The 23931-nt window shown below is 40.8% G+C and overlaps 1 pseudogene; it reads right to left on the reverse strand.

Moving 5' to 3' along the window:
• Window positions 1-1043: 1043 nt before the first annotated feature.
• On the reverse strand, window positions 1044-22441 carry LOC122342866 (annotated as a pseudogene).
• Between the last annotated feature and the right edge of the window lie 1490 nt (window positions 22442-23931).

The raw sequence follows: 23931 nt of genomic DNA on the forward strand, positions 1-23931 counted from the left end.
GAGGATGAAGATTATGTTTTATCACTTATAAGCAAAAAGCAAAGCAAATACAGAGCTACAAACAATAAACTCTCAGCAGAACGGAAGACAGGAGCATTATGCATACAGGACAAATCAATCAGATTATACTATGCAAAGCACTGATTTAATGATTTTACAATTCATATGCCCATTAATGTAGGAAACAGCATGCAATTATCCATTTATATGTTTATTTATTACTTTGTTTTTCATACAGGTATCTTTATTTCAACACGCAAATAAAGTTCTGACAACTGACACTAATACAGCAGTATTAGTACACTAATACTCAGTGCTCTGTAAACCCTACAACTGCTTAACAGAATACATTGCAAATTAAGTACACCAAATATTTCTTATGTTGTGCTAAGTATCTACATCAAGATTCTAACAAATTAATCTTTTAAAATCAACTTAAGCAGCAACCACCAAAATCAAACAATGTACTAGCGATATGAACAGCTTTGTTTCAGAAATCTAGTACATTTAGGTATGAGAGATTTTTAGCATTAGCTGTCATCACTAATGTTGAAAGTATGTATCACTGCCTGGTGATCAGTAGGCCTTGGGTGAAAAGTATTTTGACAAGAGAGTTTAATCAAGAGATAAACTATATGGCATTTGCAGGTACCAAAGCTTCAAAAATTCTTTCAATATTATGCACCACAGCATAAAATGCACCATGATGTTAAGTCAAATGTGATGTATTGCAGCCTTTGCAGTTTGCTAGTGTCCTTGTTACAAGAATGTTACATTTTAACATCACTCACTATAAGCACACAGCCCAGTTGTAATGGCTTTTATAATTGTACAAACTGTGGCTTGTATCCGTGACTCTAAACCTTACCTGGGTCACACCGGCATTTTTACATTATGTAAGTATTTTCATGCCATTTTCTCATATAGACAAACATATAGGACCTCATTAAGGTTGTAAAACTTACCGGTATTACTATCCTGGTGAAGAAATTAGGTCTTCAGTAGCATAGTAAATACTCAGGTACACACTCTCACAAACCTTTCTAAACAAGGCATTGGGCATTTGCAGTTTTGCCAACCGATTTTGCAAAGTTTAACTGATTCTGAAGACTGTAGTCATTCTTCTGTGTCCATAGAGCTGCTGTGTCCTGGAGGGAAGGGTATAAATCACGCCTCAGCAGGCGATTGGTCACCGTGAACTAAGACCTTCTTGTACTGCTGTTTATGAGGAGTAGGCAAAGGGATCTAGTTGCCTTGCTGTATGTTAAACACTTGCTGACAATACTCCCAGCACCGATTGGATATGTACAAAGGGGAAGCAGCTCAGTCAACCTTGGAAACAGAGATGAATCATTAACATCATAGCAAACGTGCATCCTGGCAAGAACTACATAAATTATTTACTATGACTTATTCAAATTTGTTGTACTAAAACTTGCAAAAGATGTTAATTATAGATCAAAATGGATTTAGATGCCCCAATAGTATTTTTTTCTCTTGACCAGAAATCGTACAAAATCATGTTTTTTGTTTGTTCGCTTTTTTACTAATTTCATTTGATTATCGCTGTAACAAAATGCAAGACTTATCAAAAAATGTGTTTTGACATTATATAATTTTTAAATATTATCTTTTGTTTGTGTGTGCATGTGTATCTATTTGTTAACGAGAACATACAATTTCAATTTTTTCAATAATTTCATTATTTTTCTCAGAGAAACAGCTGTTTGAAAACTACATTTATATTGAAATGTTATATAAATGTTAATGATTCTGGTTGAGGAGGCACAGGTAAAACTAGATCAATGAAAACTAATAACACACAGATAGCTGGCATATTGCCCTCCTGAAAAAGCCAAGTGGATTGCTATAGGGGGCAGATGACTGGTGGTTGAAGACACTCTTGGGACGACTCCACAGAGATGCAGCACAATGATGGAGACTCGACAAAGCAGATGGAGCCGATGTACCCAAGCGCAGCCAATGGTCCAGATAACCGAGAATAAAAGTGGAGCTGTGGGAAAGGAGGAGTCAACCCTGAAGGTACATGCAAAAAGTTAAACAACTGACCAAGGCAGGAGCTGGAAGGACAAGGAGCCTGACGAAGCTAAGGTGGCAGATAGTTTCAGGAGCCAAGGGAGGGATAAGGTAGAGCTGAAGTGTCAACAGGGCTGAGGGGTGAAGAAAGGGGCAGAGGAGACAGGGAATTAGGTTTGCATGCAGCTGGCCAGTGGACACTGTGCAGATCATTAGTACATGGGCTACTATGGCTGAAGGACAGCAGCTGATCTGAGCTTATATGGATCTGCACTTTAGGAAGGTGTTACAGCGAGAAGGTGGAGAATTTCATGAGTCATCTGAGATTCAGGGGCAATTTTTAAGAAAAATATTTTCAAATAAATGCGAAGAATTCTAATACACACAAAAATCACTGTGGAGGCCCTATTTATAATTTTCAGCTATTTAAATTGCAATCATCCTAAAATGTTTCAATTACTTATTGATGTATTTGGTCTGATGTCTGTAATAATACATTTTATTACATAGTGATTATAAACATTTTCAGAAAGATACTGTCGTTATCTAGTGTATAACGTGAGTAAAACAGCACACAAACTTCTTCATGACTTTCAACTTAGCCCCTCCTTATTGTTCTCCCCACAGTGCCCCTGCTGACCGAAACAGTATCGACTCCAACTGTGGAACATTAATGATGTAGCTTCACTACATAGATTATCCCACATCTCCTTTTAACAAAGAGAAAACAATGAAACAAAAGATAACTGTATATTGCTCTTACCAGAGATCCTAGAAATTACAGCACAACAATGTAAACTAACACTGCTTCTAAAAAGTGTTCTACATCTGAAGTTATGAACAACATACACACCAATTACACTCTTTTTTTTTACATTACAAACAACTGTTTTAACTCTCCCTCTTTTTCGGGGGCTCTTGTCACTGTGAAAACTGTCTTTAAAAGACTACAACAAAATTACTATAAATCCAGCCTTTGTGGTTTCACAACTTCTCTCCCAGATTTGTCTGATTACTGCCTTTGGGACTGGCAGGACATGCTTGAGGTGCCAAAGGTGCTTTTGGTTCTGATGCTCTCGTCAACTGGGAACTAGGTATTGTGCCACAATCACCCTCCTTTGTTCGTGGACTATAGTTCAGCAAGGTTCAACACCATAGTTCCCTCCACGCCACTCCCAAGTTGGAGGTCCTGGGACTCAGCCCATCCTCAAGGCCACTGATCACCAACTCTCTGACTCGACAGACCACAAGCTGCAATGGATGGGAAAACACACCATCCTCCTCACTCTCAGCACTGGAGCCCTCAGGGTTGTGTTCTGCTTCCTGCTGCACTCCGCTGTACACATGATCAGGCTACCACAAACCCACCACCATCATTAAATTTGCTGACGACACTGTCGTGGTGGGCCTGATCTCCAACAACGATGAGATGGCCTACCAGGATCAACAACCTGGAGAGATGGTGCCGAGGAACAATCTTCTCCTGAACGCCAGCAGCAAAGGAGCATAGTGGACTTCAGCACGAAGTAGGTGCGCTCTACCATCCCGTAACAAAGATCGCACGGACCCCAGTGGAGAGAGGGACAGTTTCCGTACCTGGGTGTTCACATCACGCAGGACCTGTCTTTGGTCCTGTCACATCAACACCCTGGGTGAAGAAGGCCCGGCAGCTGCCTATACCATCTGAGGCGCTAAGGGGGACTTCAGACTCCCATCTCAGGTGCCTCAGGAACTTTTATACCTGCACCATCGAGAGTGTCCTGGACGGGAAACATCACCTCCTGGTTTGGAAACAGCACTATGCAGGACAGGCGAAGCCCAGAAGGTGGTGCGGGTCGCTGAGCGACCATCCGCACTGAGCCCCTGTGCTGCAGCACACCTACAACAAGCGGTGCTGTACCAGGCCAGGAAGATCGCGGAAGACTGAGCCATCCCAACAATGGACTTCTTTTCTCTGCGCGCTCAGAAAGCGCTGCTCCCCGGAAGGCAAACACAGAGAGAATGAGGAGGAGCTTTCCCGCAGGCTATCTCGGAGTCTGAACCAGAGAACACCCAGCACCTAAATACCGAATTCCCATGTTCACCCCTCTTTCCAGATACTCGCCACTTACATTTGGACAATTGCATCTAGCCACTTTGTACTGGACATTGCACAGCCACTTTACACTTACACTTTGCACTTTATATCTTATACTTATATTTATATTCATTTTGTATTTTTTTTTTTTTATATTCTACTTTGCACACTTCTTTTTATATATATTTCTTATATTTTGTATTTATATTTACATTTAAATTTTGTTTCTATTTGATGTGCTGGACTGTTGTAAAGAACATTTCACTGCATGTCGTACCATGTATATGTAAATATGTGACAAATAAAATTTAATTTGAACTGAATTTGAATTTGTATTCATAGGAATGAGGAAATGACGGCCTTACGAACAGCACCTTGATAATATCCAATTTATAACGCATGAAATGCTCCTTCACCACAGTTCCACCTTTGATTCGTGACCCAGCACCTGATCACCACAGGTGAGAGCTTGTGGAGGTCTTGCACCCAATGGCGCTATTGAAACATCTCATTCCAATTTTCTTTTCTCATTTTCCGAGCATGTACAGTGGTGCCATCAGGTAAGGAAGGATCCAGCAATCTGGGAAGAGTTGGCACAGTGGTTCAAGATGGCGTCCCATTAGTTTTCCCTTTCAAGACAAACAGACTAACCCCAGCTTTTGCCAGGGCCTCTCAGAAACTCTGTTGGGATCAACGGTCAGGTGTGACAGTGCGCTCTTTGATGCAGTATGCAGTATTTCAAGACCAGCCTGCTCAATTGCTGACTAAGTCCTGGCCACTCACACACCTGCCGCACGCCTCGCATTTAGCCAATTCTTTGGTGTTCTTCAGGTACTTATGAGGACATCATTCCGCAATGCAGAGGAATAATAAGTCTTGTACCTTTAGAAGAAGAATTCATCGACTGACAGGTAAGCTCGTTCAGACCAGTAGAGCTTTCAGCCCCAGTGCCACGTATCAGGACTCGGGCCACCCTTCTTGACACACATTTCTCCTCATGACATTTGTGCACACACTGTCTGACGGAGGAGCCTCTCAGTTATCCAGAATGATTGGCTTGTCAGAGATGCTCCACATGTTGTCCACATAAATGTTAGTGCTCTGCTCTTGACGGCAGACAGTGGGGCCTGCACAGAGTGTCTGCAGGCCAGAGGCTCTCCTAGGAACATGTGACATCCGTATGAATAGCGATCAATCTCACCTCGGAAGCGCTGGGATGCGGGAGTGTAAGGCTGCTCAGTTCTTGACCACCAAAAGACTCAGTAAGGGTTTATGGTCAGTTTCATCAAAAGTAAGCACAATCAAAAAGCTTCTCACATGCCCAGGCCAGCCCAAGGGCCTCCTTTCTACCTGCGCACATCTTTTGCTCAACAGGGTTAAAGGTCGTGATGCATAGGCAACAGCCTCCAGTCAGCCACCTCGCAGTAGGACTGCACCCAGTCCATAATGGCGATGAATCTCCGGATACTTTGTTTGGCTTATTTGCATCATACAGAGTCAAAATGACAGATGACAAGTCTTTTTTCAGATCTTAAAAAGCTTTGACTCTGCGCTTTCCCAGAACCAACTGTTTTTCTTGGACAGAAGATCCCTGAGGGGTTTATCTTTTCAGCCAGATGGGGATAAATTTTCCAGCTGGTTGACCATCCCAAGAAAAGCTCTGAGCTTGCTGATGTTTGATGGCTCAGGCATCTGAATGGCAACAGTCTTAGCTGGGTCTGGTTGCACTCCTGAGTCTGGAGATAATATGTCCGAGAAACTCACTCATGCTGTGATAAGGCATTTGTCTAAGTTGAGGGTAACGCCAGCATTTTCCATTTTTTGCAGCACCGGGTGAAGGCGTGTATCATGCTCCTCTGAAAATGCCCCACACGTAGCACATCGGGCCCATGTGACAGACCACTCCATCCAGACCTCAGTGACTTCAGTTACCATACGATTTTGAAGTGTCTAGGTGCCGATGGTATACCAAGCGGCAGTCGATTGAAGTAGTACCGCCCCAAACGGTGTTATGAAAGTTACCAACTTGGTGGACTACTCAGCTAGGAGGGATTTGCCAAAATCCCATATGTTTGCATCGAGCTTACTAAAACAGTAGCTCCTCGCTATCCAGGAAGAATGTATTTTTCCTCGCAGCGATTCATTTAACTTTTGTTAAGTTGACGCAGATTCGTGGGTCGCCTGACTTTTTAGGCACTACAACAATACCTGCACACCACTCAGTCGGTTCTTCAACCCTGCTTATGACCCCCAAACTTCCATGCGTTGTAGTTCCTTTTAACTTTGGCATGAGTGGGAAGAGGGATGCCGCGGAGTTTTGACAATATGGGACAGCTCCAGGCTCAGCTTAATAGTGTACTGTCTCTGTAACAGTCCTAACCCACTGCACAACTTTGGATAGCGCTCTTGCAAAGTGTGTATGCTTATGTCATCAACACGTGTGACAAGTCCCAGTTTGCGATGGCAGGTCTGCCTTAGCAAGTGCTGAATGCAGACTTAACAACATACACTTCCTTCTAGTGTATGCTTGTCACTTTTTCTGAAGTAGCATGTTTGAAACTCCAATCACATTAAGCGGTGCACACCCAGGTCCAAGTAGGGGCTTAGTCACTCTCTGGAGTGCAGCTTACCGCCCCCGAAAATGTCACGGAACATGTGGTCTGGCATAACAGTGAGATCAGCACCTGTGTTGACTTTGAACTGCACCTCACAACTCTCTCTTCCGCGATCACAGTGCCTGGCAAAAATATGCCAGGGTCCTGTTCTTGGATCTCGTTCACCTTCTGATGAAACACAAACTTTTTGATAGTGGTCCCTTTTCCCACACAGGCATGACATAGTATCAGACGGTGGGCAATGCAAGCTGGGTGAAATGGGCTTTTCCACACTTCTATGGCATCTTGACTGTGACTGTTTACATTTTTCTTTTAGCTCCATGGCAGCTTAACTCTTTGCCCATTGTGAGATGGTTTGTTTTCTTATGATTCTGTCTACAGAGCCATGTGTCAGCAGCACATCCACCACGCAGGTTACTCCCATGCTGCTTCACCGCTTCGGTCTGTCGCCATGTCAATAGCTTTTTCCAGCTGCTAGATCTTTATCTAGCTGCATTCGCTTTCTGACAGACGTAAATAATTCAAACCAACGCACTAACCTGTCCCTGATGAGTTCATTGTGCAATGGTCCATATTTGCAGTAAGCTCTGCCAAGGAAAACAATGCAGTCAATGCAAAGAGTGGACCGACCGCTTTCCCTTGTTTTCTCCTTTGTTTTTCTTTTACAACAAAGAATGCTTTGAAACCCTCCTTCACTGTGTCAGTCATATCGCTGCATGTGTTCGCTTGTCACCCTAGAATCCTTTTAAAATATCATCCGCTTCATCGCCCATACAGTACATGAGAGCATTATTTGATTGTCTTGCGAGGAAGTGTGAAGATTGCTGGCCTGGACGGAAACGTTCAAAGGCTTCTAATCCATTTTTCCCATTCGCGGGGTTTGAGAAGTAGAATGGCTCAGGTGGCTGGATGTCAAATGTAGCACGTAAGCCCGGCGTACAGCCTTTCTCCCCGGCTGCTGCATCACCTGGAGCTTGTTGACTTCTTTGCCGCTTGTTCCATGACTTCACGACTTCACTTACAACTTATAAACTTCACCAGCAAGCCAAAAAACTTCTGCAAATTTTTGCAGCATCCCACTCTGACACCATGTTGTGTGTTATCTAGTGTATAACGAGTAAAACAGCACAAACTCTTCATGACTTTCAACTTAGCTCCTCTTTATTGTTCTCCCCACAGTGCCCTCTGCTGGAACTGAACAGTATCGGGACTCCAACTGTGGAACATTAATATGTAGCTTCACTACATAGATTATCCCATTGGTGATACAGTCCCTTTCTCAACAATAAATTTTACCTAGAGAAAAAGCATTTAAAAAGCAGTACTGCAATTTTTGTATCCCTATAAACATTTGTGAAAGTCTCACATTTGTTTTGAAAATGAAATAAAATGAAATAAAACAACAAATATAACTGGTCAAACGTTGAATGAATACTAATCGACCCTCATTTCTTTGACAATGTGTTTCTTTAAACTTGTTTAAACTACGGTTTATTTTCATAAAAGCTGAAGACAAAACGACAGGGTGACCATGGCATGACAGTGGTTGGACAAATGCAAATGTTGAAGAAGACATAAGACAGACAACAGAACAACAAGAAACCCATTGTCACAGATCTGCCAGATTCTGCCACCACCTAATCACAGCGATCTCCTTCACCTGAGTTCTAAATTCATAGTCACACTTTTACCTCATCAGCATCGCTCATCAAGAGCACTATATAAGCACAGTTCAGTCAGTGTCCCGGCTCATGTTTGAAGTGGACTCTTCCTCGTCCTATGAAGTATTGGAAGTAACGACTTACCTCGCTTATTTACCCTGTGTGTCTCCCTTAAGACCCAGTTGTCTCCAGTCTCTGTCAGCATCCTCTGTCGTTGTGGTGTGTGCTCCAAAGATCTGCTTTGTCTTCCTCTTTGTTCTCCTAGTACCTAGACGAGATAAGAATTGTGTTTGGTATTGCTATGATTCCTATTAAGGACTTTCAAAGGACTTTATACTCACCCGATCCTCTGCAATAGACTTTCCATGCTCATCTGTTCAAATAAACATTGTTATCATTTTACCTACCTCCTGTGTGAGTTCGCTTCCCATTACAGCACCTACTATCCATTTCAAGAACTAGTCAAAACCAGCAAGGTTTTCTATACCCACAGCTCAGTCACCCCTCCTGTCACTGTTTCCCCTCACTCAGTCACTGTCAGCACTTCTTCGCTTCCAGTCAATTCCAGTCCCATGGCCCGCTCCAGTATGCTCTCTACTCTGGCTTTTGCAGAGGAGTGCAATGGTATAATCCCACAGTGCTCGCTTAGTCTTTCAGATGCAACTAGTGCTTTATCCCCACTGATCAGTCTAAAAATTGCATTTTTAAATCTCCCTGCTATCAGGTGCAGTACAATGATGGGCTGAACTATTGTCCCAGTGCCTAAGAAGTCTGTGGTTTCCTGGTTTCCTGCTCCACAGATCATCGTCCCGTCAGACTCACACCAATTGTGATGAAATGCTTAGAAAGGCTTCTACAGAGGCACATCAAGTCACAGCTACCACCTTCACTTGACCCATTACAGCTTGCATATCAAGAAACTGCACTCACGGACAATGCTATCACTACAACCCTCCATCTTGCCCTCTAACACCTGGATTCAAAGGAAACTATACTGAATGCTGTTTGCTGTTTGTTGACTTTAATTCAGCATTTAACATCATCATCCCAACTTGTAGAGAAGCTGAGCCTGCTGGGTCTGACCTCTCTCCGTAACTGGATCCTGGAGGTTTCTGACAGGCAGACCGGTCAGTCCCGGATCGGGAACAGCGCTCCAGCACTACCACACGGAACACTGAAGCTCCTAAGGGTGGGTATCATCAGCAAGAACGACGAGCCAGCATGTACAGAGATGAAGTGCAGCAGTTTTCAACATGGTGAAGAGCCAACAATATATCTTTGAACATCGACAAGACCAAGGAGATGATTATTGACTTCAGCGAGCAAAGTGTGACCATTCTCTGTCATCCATCAATGGATCCAGGCTGGTGACCTGTCAAGAACACCAAATTCCATTATCACGTGACATTTACATCTACACACCGCATCTGTATCCGCGCATGTATGGCATTATGAGAAGATTTGTTCACTTCAGGTTAGTGGTTTCCAACAACAACAGTATGTCAATGTTATTTAACGGTATTATATCATATTTTTGTCTTGTAACATGTATTATAATTAGTTTGAACCTTTATCTATGCTTGTCATATCTTAAACATATTATAGTGCAGTATTTTTTGTAAAAGTTAAAGTAAAAGTATTTAAAAATAACATCATAAAAATGGGTTAACGGATCAATTAAGACAGAGACGTTGTCGTAGCTGGGTGCTACTTGACAGATGTCGAAGTGTGTAGGCTGCCAGACCTGCGGCACAACACAAAAGCTATCGCAACTTCCATACTACATTAAAACTGCCATTGTAAGGCAAAAGGTAAGTTAATTTAACAAAAATCTGCACCCATCTCCAATTTCAAAGTCATCAGCCATTTTATGTTTTGAGCTTGACTCTAATGCATCAGTAATTTGTTAGATATTTCCTCGGTTGTCCTTGCATTATGTTTCTGTCATTTCTGCAGGGAAACATAAAGCACCCTGTGATTTATGTGAAACACATGAGAATACACACAGTAATGTCTCCAAATAGTGTATTACATTGCTGCATACATAACTCTAATAGAAAGCCAAAACACGCAGGCTTAAAATCTCACGTACAGACACCATAAAAGATAATCAGAAAACAATGTGTCACAATGTGCACTCCACATTTGGCTGGAACGTTGATTTAGGTGCCAAAAGTTCTAGTTTACCTGTCTTAATTTCTCATATCAAAATGTACATTAAAGAGAGTCGAAGAAATACATGCCCTTTATGCAGTCTGGTAAATTGCTGTTATATCAACATTTACCTCTCATTTGTCTAGAAAACATAAAGACAAGACAATCAATCACTTACACCTGAAGCCAGCTGCTTCCAGATTCAGGAGGACACTTCAGTCTTTACAAGTAGGAAGCCATTGATTCATCCCATCTACACAAGAAAATGTAGGTTTTTCTCTTTTATATACATTTCGTTATTAGTTCTTTTACATACATTATTATTAGTTCTTACTATAACAATGTAGAATGGTCTAAGCAAATCAAATCAAATTTTGTCATACTTATAGGAATCGTTGACTACAAATTAGGATATTTCAATAAAGAAATTGTCTGTTTGTTCACACAGCAAGAAAGGATTACCTTGAAACTACAAAGGCAATCTACTAAGTTAAGAGGAGATATAGGGCTTTGATGATTTATTGTCTTAAAGCAATCTAGTCTTCATATAACTTGAGTGAACAACCAAAATAATCTTTTTTAGGAGTTCAGCATGAAAAGTGAAACTGCATGCCATCTATACATCCTATATTATGTACATTGTTGAATATTATTATCAAAATAAGTTTGGACAAAGGAGACAAACCAGTACATCAGGAGACATGGAGGAGTTCAGGAGTCCAACAACAACCCAGCAGCAGGACTGCTACTCCGCGTGTGCAAGGAGGAACAGGAGGAGGACTGCCAGGAGTTCCTGCAAAATGACTCAGGCCACAAATGTGCACGTGTATGCTCAAACGGTCAGAAATGTATGAAGGCCCAAGGTCCACAGGTGGGGTTGTGCTTATGTTCAACATCGTGCAGGACGTTTGGCGCTTGCCAGAGAACACAGAGATGTTCGCTCTGTGCCATTTGCACAACAGCATGTAAAATTGATTGTTAATAAGGTTGCTTTCCTAAGTGGGCAGCAGATTTCACCAAAGTGTGATTGATTTGGGGTTACATTGTGTTGTTTAAGTGTTCCCTTTATTTTTTGAGAAGTGTATAAGAATTAGTACATTTCTGTATATGTCGACTAAACAAGGACCACTTAGGCTGGCTGGCACATCTTTTACCATTAGGAGAGCATCATTTATGTGCCCATTCTGGCCACTGTATAAAAAAATGTTTGATTAAAGGTACTTGTTTAAAACTGAAGAAATATTTTGTGATGCCTGAATGAGTTTGTGCTGTTTAGTATCATAACCTTACTGGTTTGTTGACTAAAAATATTGAAACTGCAAAAAGTTTGCTGTCTAGAAGATATGAATATTATTTGATTTTGTCATGGCTTCTGCATAATTTTTTCACTGCCTTTTCTTATGTTAGTCTCAAGGATAACAGCGTTTCTAACATAATCTGTACACTTTTAAGGTCCAAGGATACTCAAAGAGCAGTGGATGAAACAAATGGATGATCAACTTGAGAACAGAGTAATCTGCAAGAGTGTCCACTAACCTTTCTCTCTGACTTGCTGCTTTTTTTCAGTGTATTACGTCTTTAACCTGCAATATCAAGAGGAAGCAGCATCCACACTGGTAAATTTATTTTGTGATTCAATATAGTAATAATAGTATTTTAAAAGTAAAGTTAAAGTTTCTGGGTCTTTAAAGGTTTAAACATTTCATTAGTTAATGTATTAAATAACAAGCATTACACTACAGTACAGTGTTTTTAAATCTTTTTATTTTATTATAATTCATTGATCACAGAAAGTCTTCCTTTATTATTTTTCAGATGATTTTTGGAATATATTCAGAAAAAGACCAAGGTTGTAAAAGGAAAAATTACATCTAAAAAGATTGGCTACCGACAGCAGCTTGTATCAAGTTCAAGGCACTGATGCTGTATTAAGAACAACCACAGACTCGCAATCGTCTACTTCACTCACTATTACAAATCTACACACCTCTAGAAGTCTGAGATCTGCAGCGAGCGACGCCTCGTGGTACCATCTCAAAGAGGCTCGAAATCACTTCAGAACTTTCGTTCTCTGTTCCTGGCCAGGAACGATTCTCCCGTATATCCGAATGCTGGATTCTGTCAATCTTAAGAAACCAAGGAAAACTCACATCTTTCAGCAACACCTGACCTCATCATAAAAACAAAATTATAATTTCACTGGTCTCTGTCTCAATTTCTCCTCCTTGTTTATTCCTTCCTTCTGGCATGTACTAATTTGAACACTCCCCTGTGACTGGGTGTTATAAGCACTTACTCTGCTTGTTTGTCTCTCAAAAATGAATCGCTGTTGTACTCTCAATTGTAAGTCACATTGGATAAAAGCGCCTGCAAAATGACTAAATGTAAATGTAAATGTAAATGTAAGACTGGGAAAACTGTTCAAAAGAAGACCATGACAGTCAGTCTGAAAGTGTCAAATCTTTTAAAAGATAAATGGACTTCTCGACCGGGATTACTAGGCACTCTTTCTTTTTCTTTGTCTAGCTTTTCTAAGTTGTGATAATCTATATATCTTTTAGCAAAGATTTGGACGGCATCTTATCGCTTTAACAATGGTCTCTGATACGTGTTGTTTTGTTCATACCTAAAACAATCAGCTTGCTTAATCTTATTTTAACAAACCTCTAACCTATAATTCTTTTTGTGGTAGTATATGTTTGGACTGTGGTTGTTTTATCAAACGTTGATAATATTTTTGTTTAGATGTTTCAATCTAAAAAACAGTTTATTACAACGATTCTACTTTATTTCCTTTGTATTCATGTGGAAAACTTTAATAAACAGCCCTTGATTCTCTCTTCAACATTCAATACATTTTCAATTTCTTAAAGCTTAAAGTACACACACACACACACACACACACACACACACACACACACACACACAAACTCACAGACTTGAGTTGAAGCTTGTTTGTTATTTAATGTCAAGTTGAGGCATTTCAAAATTATGTTTGTTTTCTTAAGTTATCTTTGTATTTCTCTCGCTTATTTGTTGCACCACAGTTTATGCACTAAAAATATGATTGCTTGCATTTTTGATAATTAATATAATGTTACATAGAAATAAAGAAGGAATATAAGTTGGCCTTATTTATTTAGTTTTTTTCAATTTCAAATGTAGGGCATAGCATTTGTAATTTAGAATAATTAAGCTATGATTGAAATGTAAATGAACAGGTATATACTGCTAATAACAGTTGTATGCTGTTGCTAACAAAACAGCATCTTTTATTAATTTTAGTAACAGTAACCAACTGTATTTAACAGTGCAATGCCAACCACAGCTGCCAGTAGATTACAGTTTGTCAATTGACAATTTGTCTCAAAACAAAGTCCAGAGAATCCAAAAAACATCCTTACTACTCATATCCTTGGGCACTTCCTGTTGCTACAAGACCGCTTCTGGTGGTTGATGCATAGGAATGTGAGAAGTTATGTGATGAAAGGGGATTGCGCCAGTTCAAAAGCCTGCAACAATCGCCCTGGTCAGACCTAGGAGTAGATTTCATCACAGACTCATACCCTCTGAAGGTAACGTTGTATACTGGTGCAATCGTGATCGATTTTTCTGACATTTATTACTCTCTCAAAGTTTACCACCGTCCTGGAAACGGCAGAGCTGGTTGATTAAGCAAGTGTTCCAGTTGTACAGACTCTTAAAGACATTGTCAGACCGAGACCCCACTTCATATCCAGGGTATGGAATGCCTTTTCTCCTAGGTGTGACCATCAGCCTCTCGGGATATTATCCCAATCTAACGGGAACGACAGAGAGGAAAAAATCCAGGAGGTGGGGTGATTCCTCCGCACTTGGTCACCTGAACTTCTGGATCCATTTCTTAGGTTGGGCCGTGTATGCCCAGAACTCCCTTCGGACAACCGCAACTTGTCTCACTTCCTTTCAGTGCATACCGTTTCCAGTTTCCTGTTCCTGTGGTCCGGTCCTGACAGTCAACCACTGGTTCCAGGGGAGGGCGAGAGAGTGTAGACGATGCTCCAACGGGCCATGTACAGGCAGAAGAGCCAGGTTGACCAAAGGTGAGTTCCACATGGGACATTTCCACATGAAGGAAATGAAGTCCCCAGGTTTGTTGGCCCCATTATCATTCTGGAACCAGTAAACCCGGTATACAAACTTCAACTCTCTCAATACGCATTCAACCCATCGCCCACGCTTTCACTCCTGAACCCATATGTTGGACCCGTTCCTCTCCTCAAGGCAACCCGGGCCCAGCAGAAGAGCCCTCCTCCGCTACCTCCCCAAGTCTGCTTACTGCTATCCTTATATTGCTATTTAAAGAATGGTTTCAGAAATATATATTCTACACTGCAATTGTAAATTTATTTTATAGGACATTTTTGCATTTCTATTGCCATCTTTATTAGATGTTTTTTATTAATCAATTAAATTTAGAATGGTGCATCTTGGGGCTAGATCAAATCATTTTGTATGTATAATTTACAGACTGTATATACTGCACTTTAAATTATACTGCACACCAATTAAATTTTTCTCACACCAATTCTTATGTGCAAATCAACAGCCATTGTTAAAATATTATAATTTGGCAAAACTATGTACATATCCACCCTGCCATGGAAGGCTTGATGACAGGATGGACATTTCTGTTAAAGTAGTATTTAATAAATACACGGTACCTTCAGTCAGCAAAAAGTGGTTCATTAGTTGAATGTGTACTGTATTAAATATTCAGTATTTCTCAACCTTTATGCAAATATTTCACTATGACAGAGTGGACATGTTAAGCTTGACAACATGCAATCATAAACTCAAGGGGGAAAACAGATGTAATGTAGATATCATGTACTTGCAAAGTTTTAACCCTCCCCTGACGAAAGTCAAAAATGTGTGGAGATTTCTGTAGATCAGGAGGGCATTCACAACATCATGATAGTTAGGTGGACTGCACTTACAAAATTCGCAGGAAAATAATATATACTAACAATCTGACTTGCTTTTATTAGCAACTGGCTTTGGTCATTATCATATAATTTTAGAATTTCGTTATTATATTCAATAATGAAAGGCACTTAGCGATATTGACTCAGTAGCATCCCCACATGCCATATACTGTATTATAATATATAATACGTGCATTATTGTAAGCTTACAGGCTAAGATGAGGTGATAGTTTTGACTAGTTTTATTAGTCACTGACTAGTTACGACTTTGTCTTAAAAGTTAGACTGTAGTTTATTTTGTTTTAAATAACTATTAATTCTCAAGTGAAAATTGCGTTGTTGAAGATTGCATTTACATTTATATTCAACAAAAACTGTAATCGACGTACTGGCATATTAATTGTATGTATTTGCTATATTATACAATATGAAATATAGACGGGTGTTATAGACTTGTTATACTGTTTCTACTGTCTCTTGAAAATATCCGACTGTATCTTACCACTTATAAAAGCAATATCGAATAAACAATTATATTAATTTAAAGGATAAAAGATGCTAAGAAATTAGGTTTTAATACAACAGTGATAGGCCAAAATGAGTAAATAAAATGGGAGAGAGAAGTAGTAATAATGTCTCAACAACATCGTGACAAATCACCCAGTGGTAAAAAGTGTTCCTGGCACTCAAGAGCACAAGAGAGCGCCTCTATTCTTAGAAAGCTATTCAGATTTTCTTGTCTTTTTTCTTGTATCACGACTCAGTTAAATAACCTAGCAGGCATTTTTCCCACTTTTAATAGCGAAATTTTTTGTTCAAATCAAGCATGTTCATATGATAATTAAATGTCATTAAGCGCTTTCCAAAATGCTTTTGTTGGCACTGAGCATTATCCTTACAATGTATATGTACATAATTTTTGCATGACAAATTCCTCTCAGTTTATTATATAGTGTTTATAAAAGTTTGTGTAATGTAATAGTACATACCTTGTGATGACATAAGGGGCGAAACAGATGGAGTGAAAGAGCCAATAAAAATGCTAATCTTCTTAGTAAAGGCTGTTTCCTCCTCCTTTGATCAGCAATACAGCGCTGTTTAACACTACAAAAGAGTTTTACAAAATGTTAATGCCACCTAGTAACAAAGAGAGAGTTTCTTATCCGAACATCCATATGATGCTTATTGAAAATAAATAATACCTTTGGATGTATATCAACTAGGGTAAGAAGAGGGTCTTGCATGGTTATAATGTCAATCCTCTTATGCAGTGAAAGCGTGCAACTTTAAAACCTTTGGCACGTGACGTACAAAATCACGAGCGAGAGCATGAAGTTGTGGCGTGAAAGACAACGGTGAATACAGTAAACTTAATCCGTGCGCCCTCCTTGGTCGATGCAACGTACAGGATGCGGTCGGGACTGTACTAAACCAGGAGAAAAGCAGCGGAATGAGGGAGAATGGAAGGAGTGGAGCCACGAATAACAATAATTACAACCAGCGCGTCCCTGATAACGCATTTTGCTCGGGTAACTCAACGGGAAGACCACGGTGATCCATCGGTCTATACTGAGGCTGCCATGCCTAAAGCGCATGCTGTTAGCTGTCAGAAAGGTTCCAGAAAGCTTAGGTGCGACAGAGGCAGTCCCAAAAGGCTGTTGCGATTTACAACCTAACTAAAGTGGACGGTATGTTCAGTACAGATATCAGTATGCTGCAAAACGACAAATTCATGGTAAACACCCTGGCACCTGGCGCCGTATTTCGCTGCCATGAACGACACAGCAAAACTAGTAAGTTCGACAACAAAGAAACAATCACGATCACAACGATGAACAAAGCAAAACAGAATTTCACAAAGCCCAAGGGTCTCACTTCAGAAGTCTCGATGTGTTTGCCTGTTCTGTGGCGAATAAGACAGAAACTGCATGATTCTTCGTCTTAAAAGCGCAAAGATAAAATATTTCCAATCACATCAGGCACTCGGCGCTGTTCCTTTCTAAGGAACCTATACGCACTGTTAATGAGAGGAAATAAAACCGCATCCAGTGTCCATCGTAATAGAGGCTCAGCCGCGCGCAAAGTCGAGGGTGAAGTCGGGAGTGAAGTCGAGGGACTCTCTCCGTAGCGCTTTACCTTAGCTCATGCGCAAAAGGGCATGGACTGTGAGGTCGTAGAAATTTGTCACGATGTGACCCTGTAGCAAATGATGTACTTATTGTAGAAAGTAAGTTCATTCTCATATAATAAATTCCAACTAGAATACCAACTAGAACTGTACTAAAACATGGTAAGTTTTCGGAAACTAAAGAAAATTGGCTATAGCCTTTGGAAAAAATGATAATAATTTAGCTCAGCACAATGCAACAAAGACAGCAGAACCCATTATCTCATTAAGCAGACGCTTGTATCCAAAGCAACTCATCGGAGAGCTGAACACAAAAACCAGTCATAGCGTCAATCTTGAAAGTGACATTTAACACACACCAATCCGTTGAGATGTGATAAGGTATATGACGAGGTTCTACTGTCTTTAATCACTTGCATCCAGCTTGCTGGGCTCACACTAAAGGTTTTTAAAGCCAGATTTAGCAGCCTGATCTCATGTTTAAACGTAGGTATGAATATGTAACATTTACAAGCATAAAATATACATTTTTTTTTACTGATGTGCTATATCTACAATTCTAAACGCATTTCAAATTTTTTAAAATGTATAAATTGCTACATATTTTTAGTGTTGTAAATAAAAATATTTTCTTACTGTCAGCATTTTTATTTTGTTAATAAGTTACGTAGATTTTGGACCCTGTCCTACCACCAAACCTTATTTATATTGAATATAAAAGGATAAAGTTAGTAATTGTAACTGACTGAAATATGCAGGAAATAAATCCATTTTCTATATTCCATTTTCTACAAATATTTTTATAGTCGCTAATCCTAATTCTACCTTACACCTAAACATAGCTATCGCTGTGTACAGTATAAGAACATGACAGACAAATACAGACGATGTTTAGCAACCACAGTCCCTTTGGCAGAATACTGTAGCTTTGTAAGGTGCAGAGCAGAATTTATGTTGTTAATCACTGAAAATACTATCAAGATATTCAGGTTCTTCTCCTTGAATTTCAAAGATGCCCGTGGCATCAGTTGAAATACGCCTAACCAGAACAAGACATGTCAAGAGGCGAGAGCTAATCAAAAAATGGAAAGGTTTGAGTGTCTCTGCAGTGCCAACATTTGAACTTGTAAGGAATCAGTCATTAGCTCTCACTGTTTACGGTCACTAGTTGCTAGACCGTCTCTGGATTTAATAATTGTATAATTGTATTCTTCTGCTTTATTCTTCTTCAGGCTACCACATACAATAGCACCACAGACCTTCAGAGTGTAATACAGAGACTGTTACATCCTACATCACCAAGTGCATGTGATGTGACATAACAGCCACAAAGTCCATCACTGTCCAGGCCAACTGGAAGCCATGGCTGACAGGAGAGGTCTACAGACCCCTAAAGGCCTCGAACGCTGCCTTTAGGAGCTGGAGATGAGGAGGGCCTTATGACAGCTAGCCAACCTGTCCAGCAGCATCAGAGAGACAGAAGGTTAGAAGGTTACCCAATTGTTTCAGTGGACAGCAGAGACACTCGGGGCCTGCAGGATTCAAACCATCACACCACAAGCCCCCACCACTGACAGCTCCTATCTTTGCTGCTGAATGAGCTGAACACCATTTTAAGCTTTGAGGCAATCAACAGCACCACAGCACAGAAGACCCTACCTCCTCCCGACAACCAGGTCTATCCTGATTTGATGATGTTATCCTCGTGAGAAGAAACCTCTGGTAGTCAATGCACGCAAATCTTGGGGGTCCTGATAACATTCCTGGGAGTGTTCTAATAGACTGTGCAGCAGAACTCACTGAAGTCTTCATAGATATTTTAAACACCTACTTAGTCAAGCAATTATGCCTCAAATGCCTCAAAAGCTACCATCATCATTGCAGTCTTGAAGAAATCATCTCCATCCTTGTTTCCAGTTGCACTTACCCTTGGTCTTCAAGGAAGTACTTCAAACAACTATATCACAATACCACTCTGTGACTCTTCAATTCAAATATCAGTCCAGCTGCTCAACTGATGATGCCTCTTATGTATGCTGCTCACCATACATCTGGACAAAAGGCTCTTATGTTAGAATGCTGTTCATAGACTTCAGTTCAGCATTTAATGCAATCATCCAGCTCCCATCATGTGCACCTTTTACAGGAGGCCCCATTGAGAGCATCCTGACCAGCTGCATCACTGTGTGGTATGGTGCTTGCAAAATGTCTCACCGAAAGACTTTCCACGTGCCAATGAGAGCAGCTGAGAAGATAGTTTGATGCCTCTCCCATCCTCCAGGACATTTACAAAACCCACCTCACCCACAAAGCTCCCTCTCTGTATTGCAGGTAATCAGCCACCTTGACACACAGCTTTCAGTATGTTGTTACAGGGAGGAGACTGCAGAGTCTCCAGGTTAGGTCCAGTAGAGTAAGAACAGCTTCATATATCAGGCTCTGAGGAAGCTGGAACTCCCTGACATCCTTACTCCCTCCTCTCCCCTCCTCTGCTTATGGTTATGCATCACTGACCACAGACCCTGCAAAGGCAAACGTGATCGCCGCAAATCCGGCTTTGCAATTGCTATCTGTGGCATCTTAATATTGATGCCTGGTTTATTGACATTCAATGCACACTAGACTTTGGCTGATAAAGCCACTTGCATTTCTGCTGATCCATTTGGAATTCTATTAGAAAAAGACACAATTACATTTATTTGTGTCACACATATTCTACAGCGCTAACAAACTTCCTCTTCTTATATAGCGTACCTTTAATGACATGCTACAAGCACTGGCACCGCCTGTTGCCCAGCAACCTCTGGACCCTGACACATAACAGCCAACCACACTGTCTACATTTCACCACATCTTCCTCTTACAGTGAAACCAACTTCATTATTATTATTTTCTTTAAACAATATAAACAGCAAAACATGTTTTTTTACAACCATGTAATCATTCACAACCTCTCTGCACCATAACTTGTCACTTAAAAAAAGAACATTTAACACCTGCTTTTACTTTTCTTTGAACTCATGCCAGTACATTGTAGAGGCACATTGTTACAGTTGCAGGCTCATCTGTGGTTAAATCAGTCAGAGAGAGTCCATCGGCTTACCGTTCTCAGCCTGTCCAGTGGTTTCTCAGGTGTTCAGAAATTACAGGCTAAACTGTCATACACCTTGTCTGTGATGTACTGTATGTTGAGTGGTAGAAAACCAGTATCGCCGGTTATAGAAGTTCTTAAAAGCCTGTTTGGTTTGTTTATCTTTCAGTCTGACTTGTTCATAGTCAATTGGACAGGGTAGCAGGTCTTTTTTAACAGTGTCATAACTGTTGTTCTGATCTGGTCTGATCATCAGTTGAGCTTGGCTCAATCATGTGGCATTGATAGGTGTGTAGCATGACAGTCTGGGCAAGAGCCTGCTGTGGATCTGGTTGTCTCAACACCTCTCTTTGCAATAGTAACACTCCTTTCAGCAGCACCATTAGCCTGCTGATAATTGGGATTGAAAGTAGTGGGGATTTAAAGTTGTATGTTAATTTGAACTCAGCAAACTCTGTAGATGTGAACTGAGTAGCATTGTTCGTCACAAGCCTGTATGGAATCCCACTGAACAAACATAGTTTTCAGATGCATAATCACTGCTGGCTTGACATAGTTTGTAGATGTGCAATCTCAATATCATGAGAGTACAGTTCACGACTAGTTCACATATGTCCAGCTATCTTCTGCCACGCTCATCAGGGAGACATGTAACCATCAGGGCCTTCTCTGTGTTGGCTTGTAGACTTGGCAGAACTTGTATGTCTCAACTGTTTCTGTGATGTCTCCCGCCTAATCCAAGCCACAACACTGACATTTTAGCCTTCTCCCTACACTTTGTGAGGCCCTGAGGACCTGTTTGAAGCTGACGTAACACCTCCAGTCTCTGTGAATCAGGAATCACAATTCTTTTATACAGCAAAGTCCATCAATTTAAGAAAGGTGAGTTCTAGCTGCATGAAACCCTTGCAGTGTGTTTGTCAACTGAGATGTTCGACTAGGCTAACTTACGGATGTACTTGCAGACTGCCCAAAGATCTCAATCTGTAGAGTGGCATTCCTTATGGCATTTTTGTGAGTAACACCGCTCGGGTCTCAGTTAGAGTCATTGAACAGAAAAGCAATGGGATGTAGTCGATCTTCCTGCTGCTGAAACAGGGCAGCCCTCAGGGCCATAGCTGCTTGCATCCACACTGACTACTGTGGTCCTGCTTAATATAGAACGCCAGTGCTGGTGATGTGGGTCAAATGCTCTTGACCCTGTTAAATGCCTGTACCTGTGCCATTAACGTGTCCATTCAGTGTCACCTTCAAATGTTCAGTCATTGGATGAAGAACTGATAAGAGACTTTGGGAGGAATGTACCAGATAATTTGACCTGTCGCAGTTCAGGCCAGATTTGTTGGGCAAGGCAACTCAGTTATAGCTTTTACTTTGTCGGGTGTCTGGCCGGATCCCATCCTTCCAATAACATGTCCAAAGAATTGAATCTCAAAATCTCTGAGCTGGGAAGTAATTCCGTGCTGGTGTCTGAAATAGAATGGATAATCAGGTGGTGGATAAAGATGGTGAGTTTCCTGCATCTTTGGTTCAATGGTATTTGCCAAAATCCACTAGACGCTCTAATGTGGGAGAATATACATGCGCCAGATAGTTGTGGTAAAGAGATCCTGGCGTGGGCAGAATGAATCTTCACGCTTACTGCTTTGTCAACTTCTCTAAAGTCAACGCAAATTCTTACCTTGCCGTTTTTCTTTATCACAGGCACCATTGGTGCACACCAGCACGCTGTTTCAGTGACCTCTTCTTTTGATTCCTGAACTTAGCATATGCTTTTTAGCTCCTCTTCCACTTTTGGCAGTAATGCAAAGAACTCGACGAGACGTAGAGAGGCTGTAAGGTTTGGCATCCTGTTTGAGCTCAATTTAACTGGGTCACAATCCAGCAGTCTGAAGTCCCCGCAAACTCTGTCATCAGTGTCAATACAATCATCTCTGCTCACCAGCTTCATTTCATGGGCTTTTTAACTACATAGGTCCAGAAACTGACATTTTGTCCTTTTCTTCTTGTAATGGTTAAGAATTTACCAATACAGTCCAGTTTGCCGCCCGACTCCTGATGTCTAAAAGTGTTTTGCAAGATGAGGGCAAACTAGGGAGCTTCAACAATGTTTGTGCAGACATAATTGAGAGATGTCTGTATACGATCGGATTTAAACTTGACAGTAGTCCTGCATTGGCAACTCCACATGCCACTCATCTGAACTGACCCAACAAAAAACATGTTTCTATTGTTTCATCATTCTTTCTGTCACTGGTCACTTCTTCCAGTCTTTGTTTTACAGGCGACCAAAATGGCCTGTTTTATTACACTTATGCATTGTTTCTCTGGCAGGACAGGCCCCTGTATTCTTGCACACACGCACATCTTGAACAGGTCACTTTATTACTTTCATCTCTTTGTCACAATTTCTACTCTCCTGTGTGTTTCTTGAATTGTTTCATGAATAGACTTGTAGCCCACTTCATTTACATCACAAACACCTTAAATATCAGCGCTTTGTGTTTTAATCAGTTCTGACGAGCAATTTGTATCACTTTCTCCAGCTAGCCAAATCAGGCTCTGACTGCAGTTTTTCAGACACGTTGTATCTGCAATCCCAATCACGATGTGATCGCGAATCTGCTCATCTTTTTAGCAGCGAAATCACAAAACCTGCCAGCTTATATAAAACTCCTGACAATGCTTCAACAGTTTCACCGCTTTGTTGATTCCTTTATGGAAACAAGCTGCAATTTGGGCACTAAATATTCATCAAACCGCTTAACTACTGCATTGTAGTAATTCTTTTCTGGTAACACTTAGAATACTGATCCTTCATTAATCAATAACTACATAGGAACAAGCCGCAACGCATTATTAACAATAGGAACTACTGTTAACTAACCTGTTTTCTTCCTCCGCCAAAAAAAGTAAAATGTGCTGAATATGGGTTTGGTCTGTCTGCCTACTTCCATACACACAGTGAATTCACCTGGTACATCACCAATCCTGAAACGCATAAACGCTGCCTCATGCTGTGCAAAATCAAACTTTCGAGAGCTGTGAAACTTGACATTTTCTTCATCCTCCTTCATCATCATATATTTCTGACACCATGTCATGATCACACGTATGCAGACAACTTGGCAGGAACCACTTTATTAACACACACTTTCTACAGCGAACAAACGCCCTCTTCTTTATATGTACTTACGAGAC

This window comes from Puntigrus tetrazona, chromosome 4 (genome assembly GCF_018831695.1).
Source record: "Puntigrus tetrazona isolate hp1 chromosome 4, ASM1883169v1, whole genome shotgun sequence".
NCBI lineage: Eukaryota > Metazoa > Chordata > Actinopteri > Cypriniformes > Cyprinidae > Puntigrus > Puntigrus tetrazona.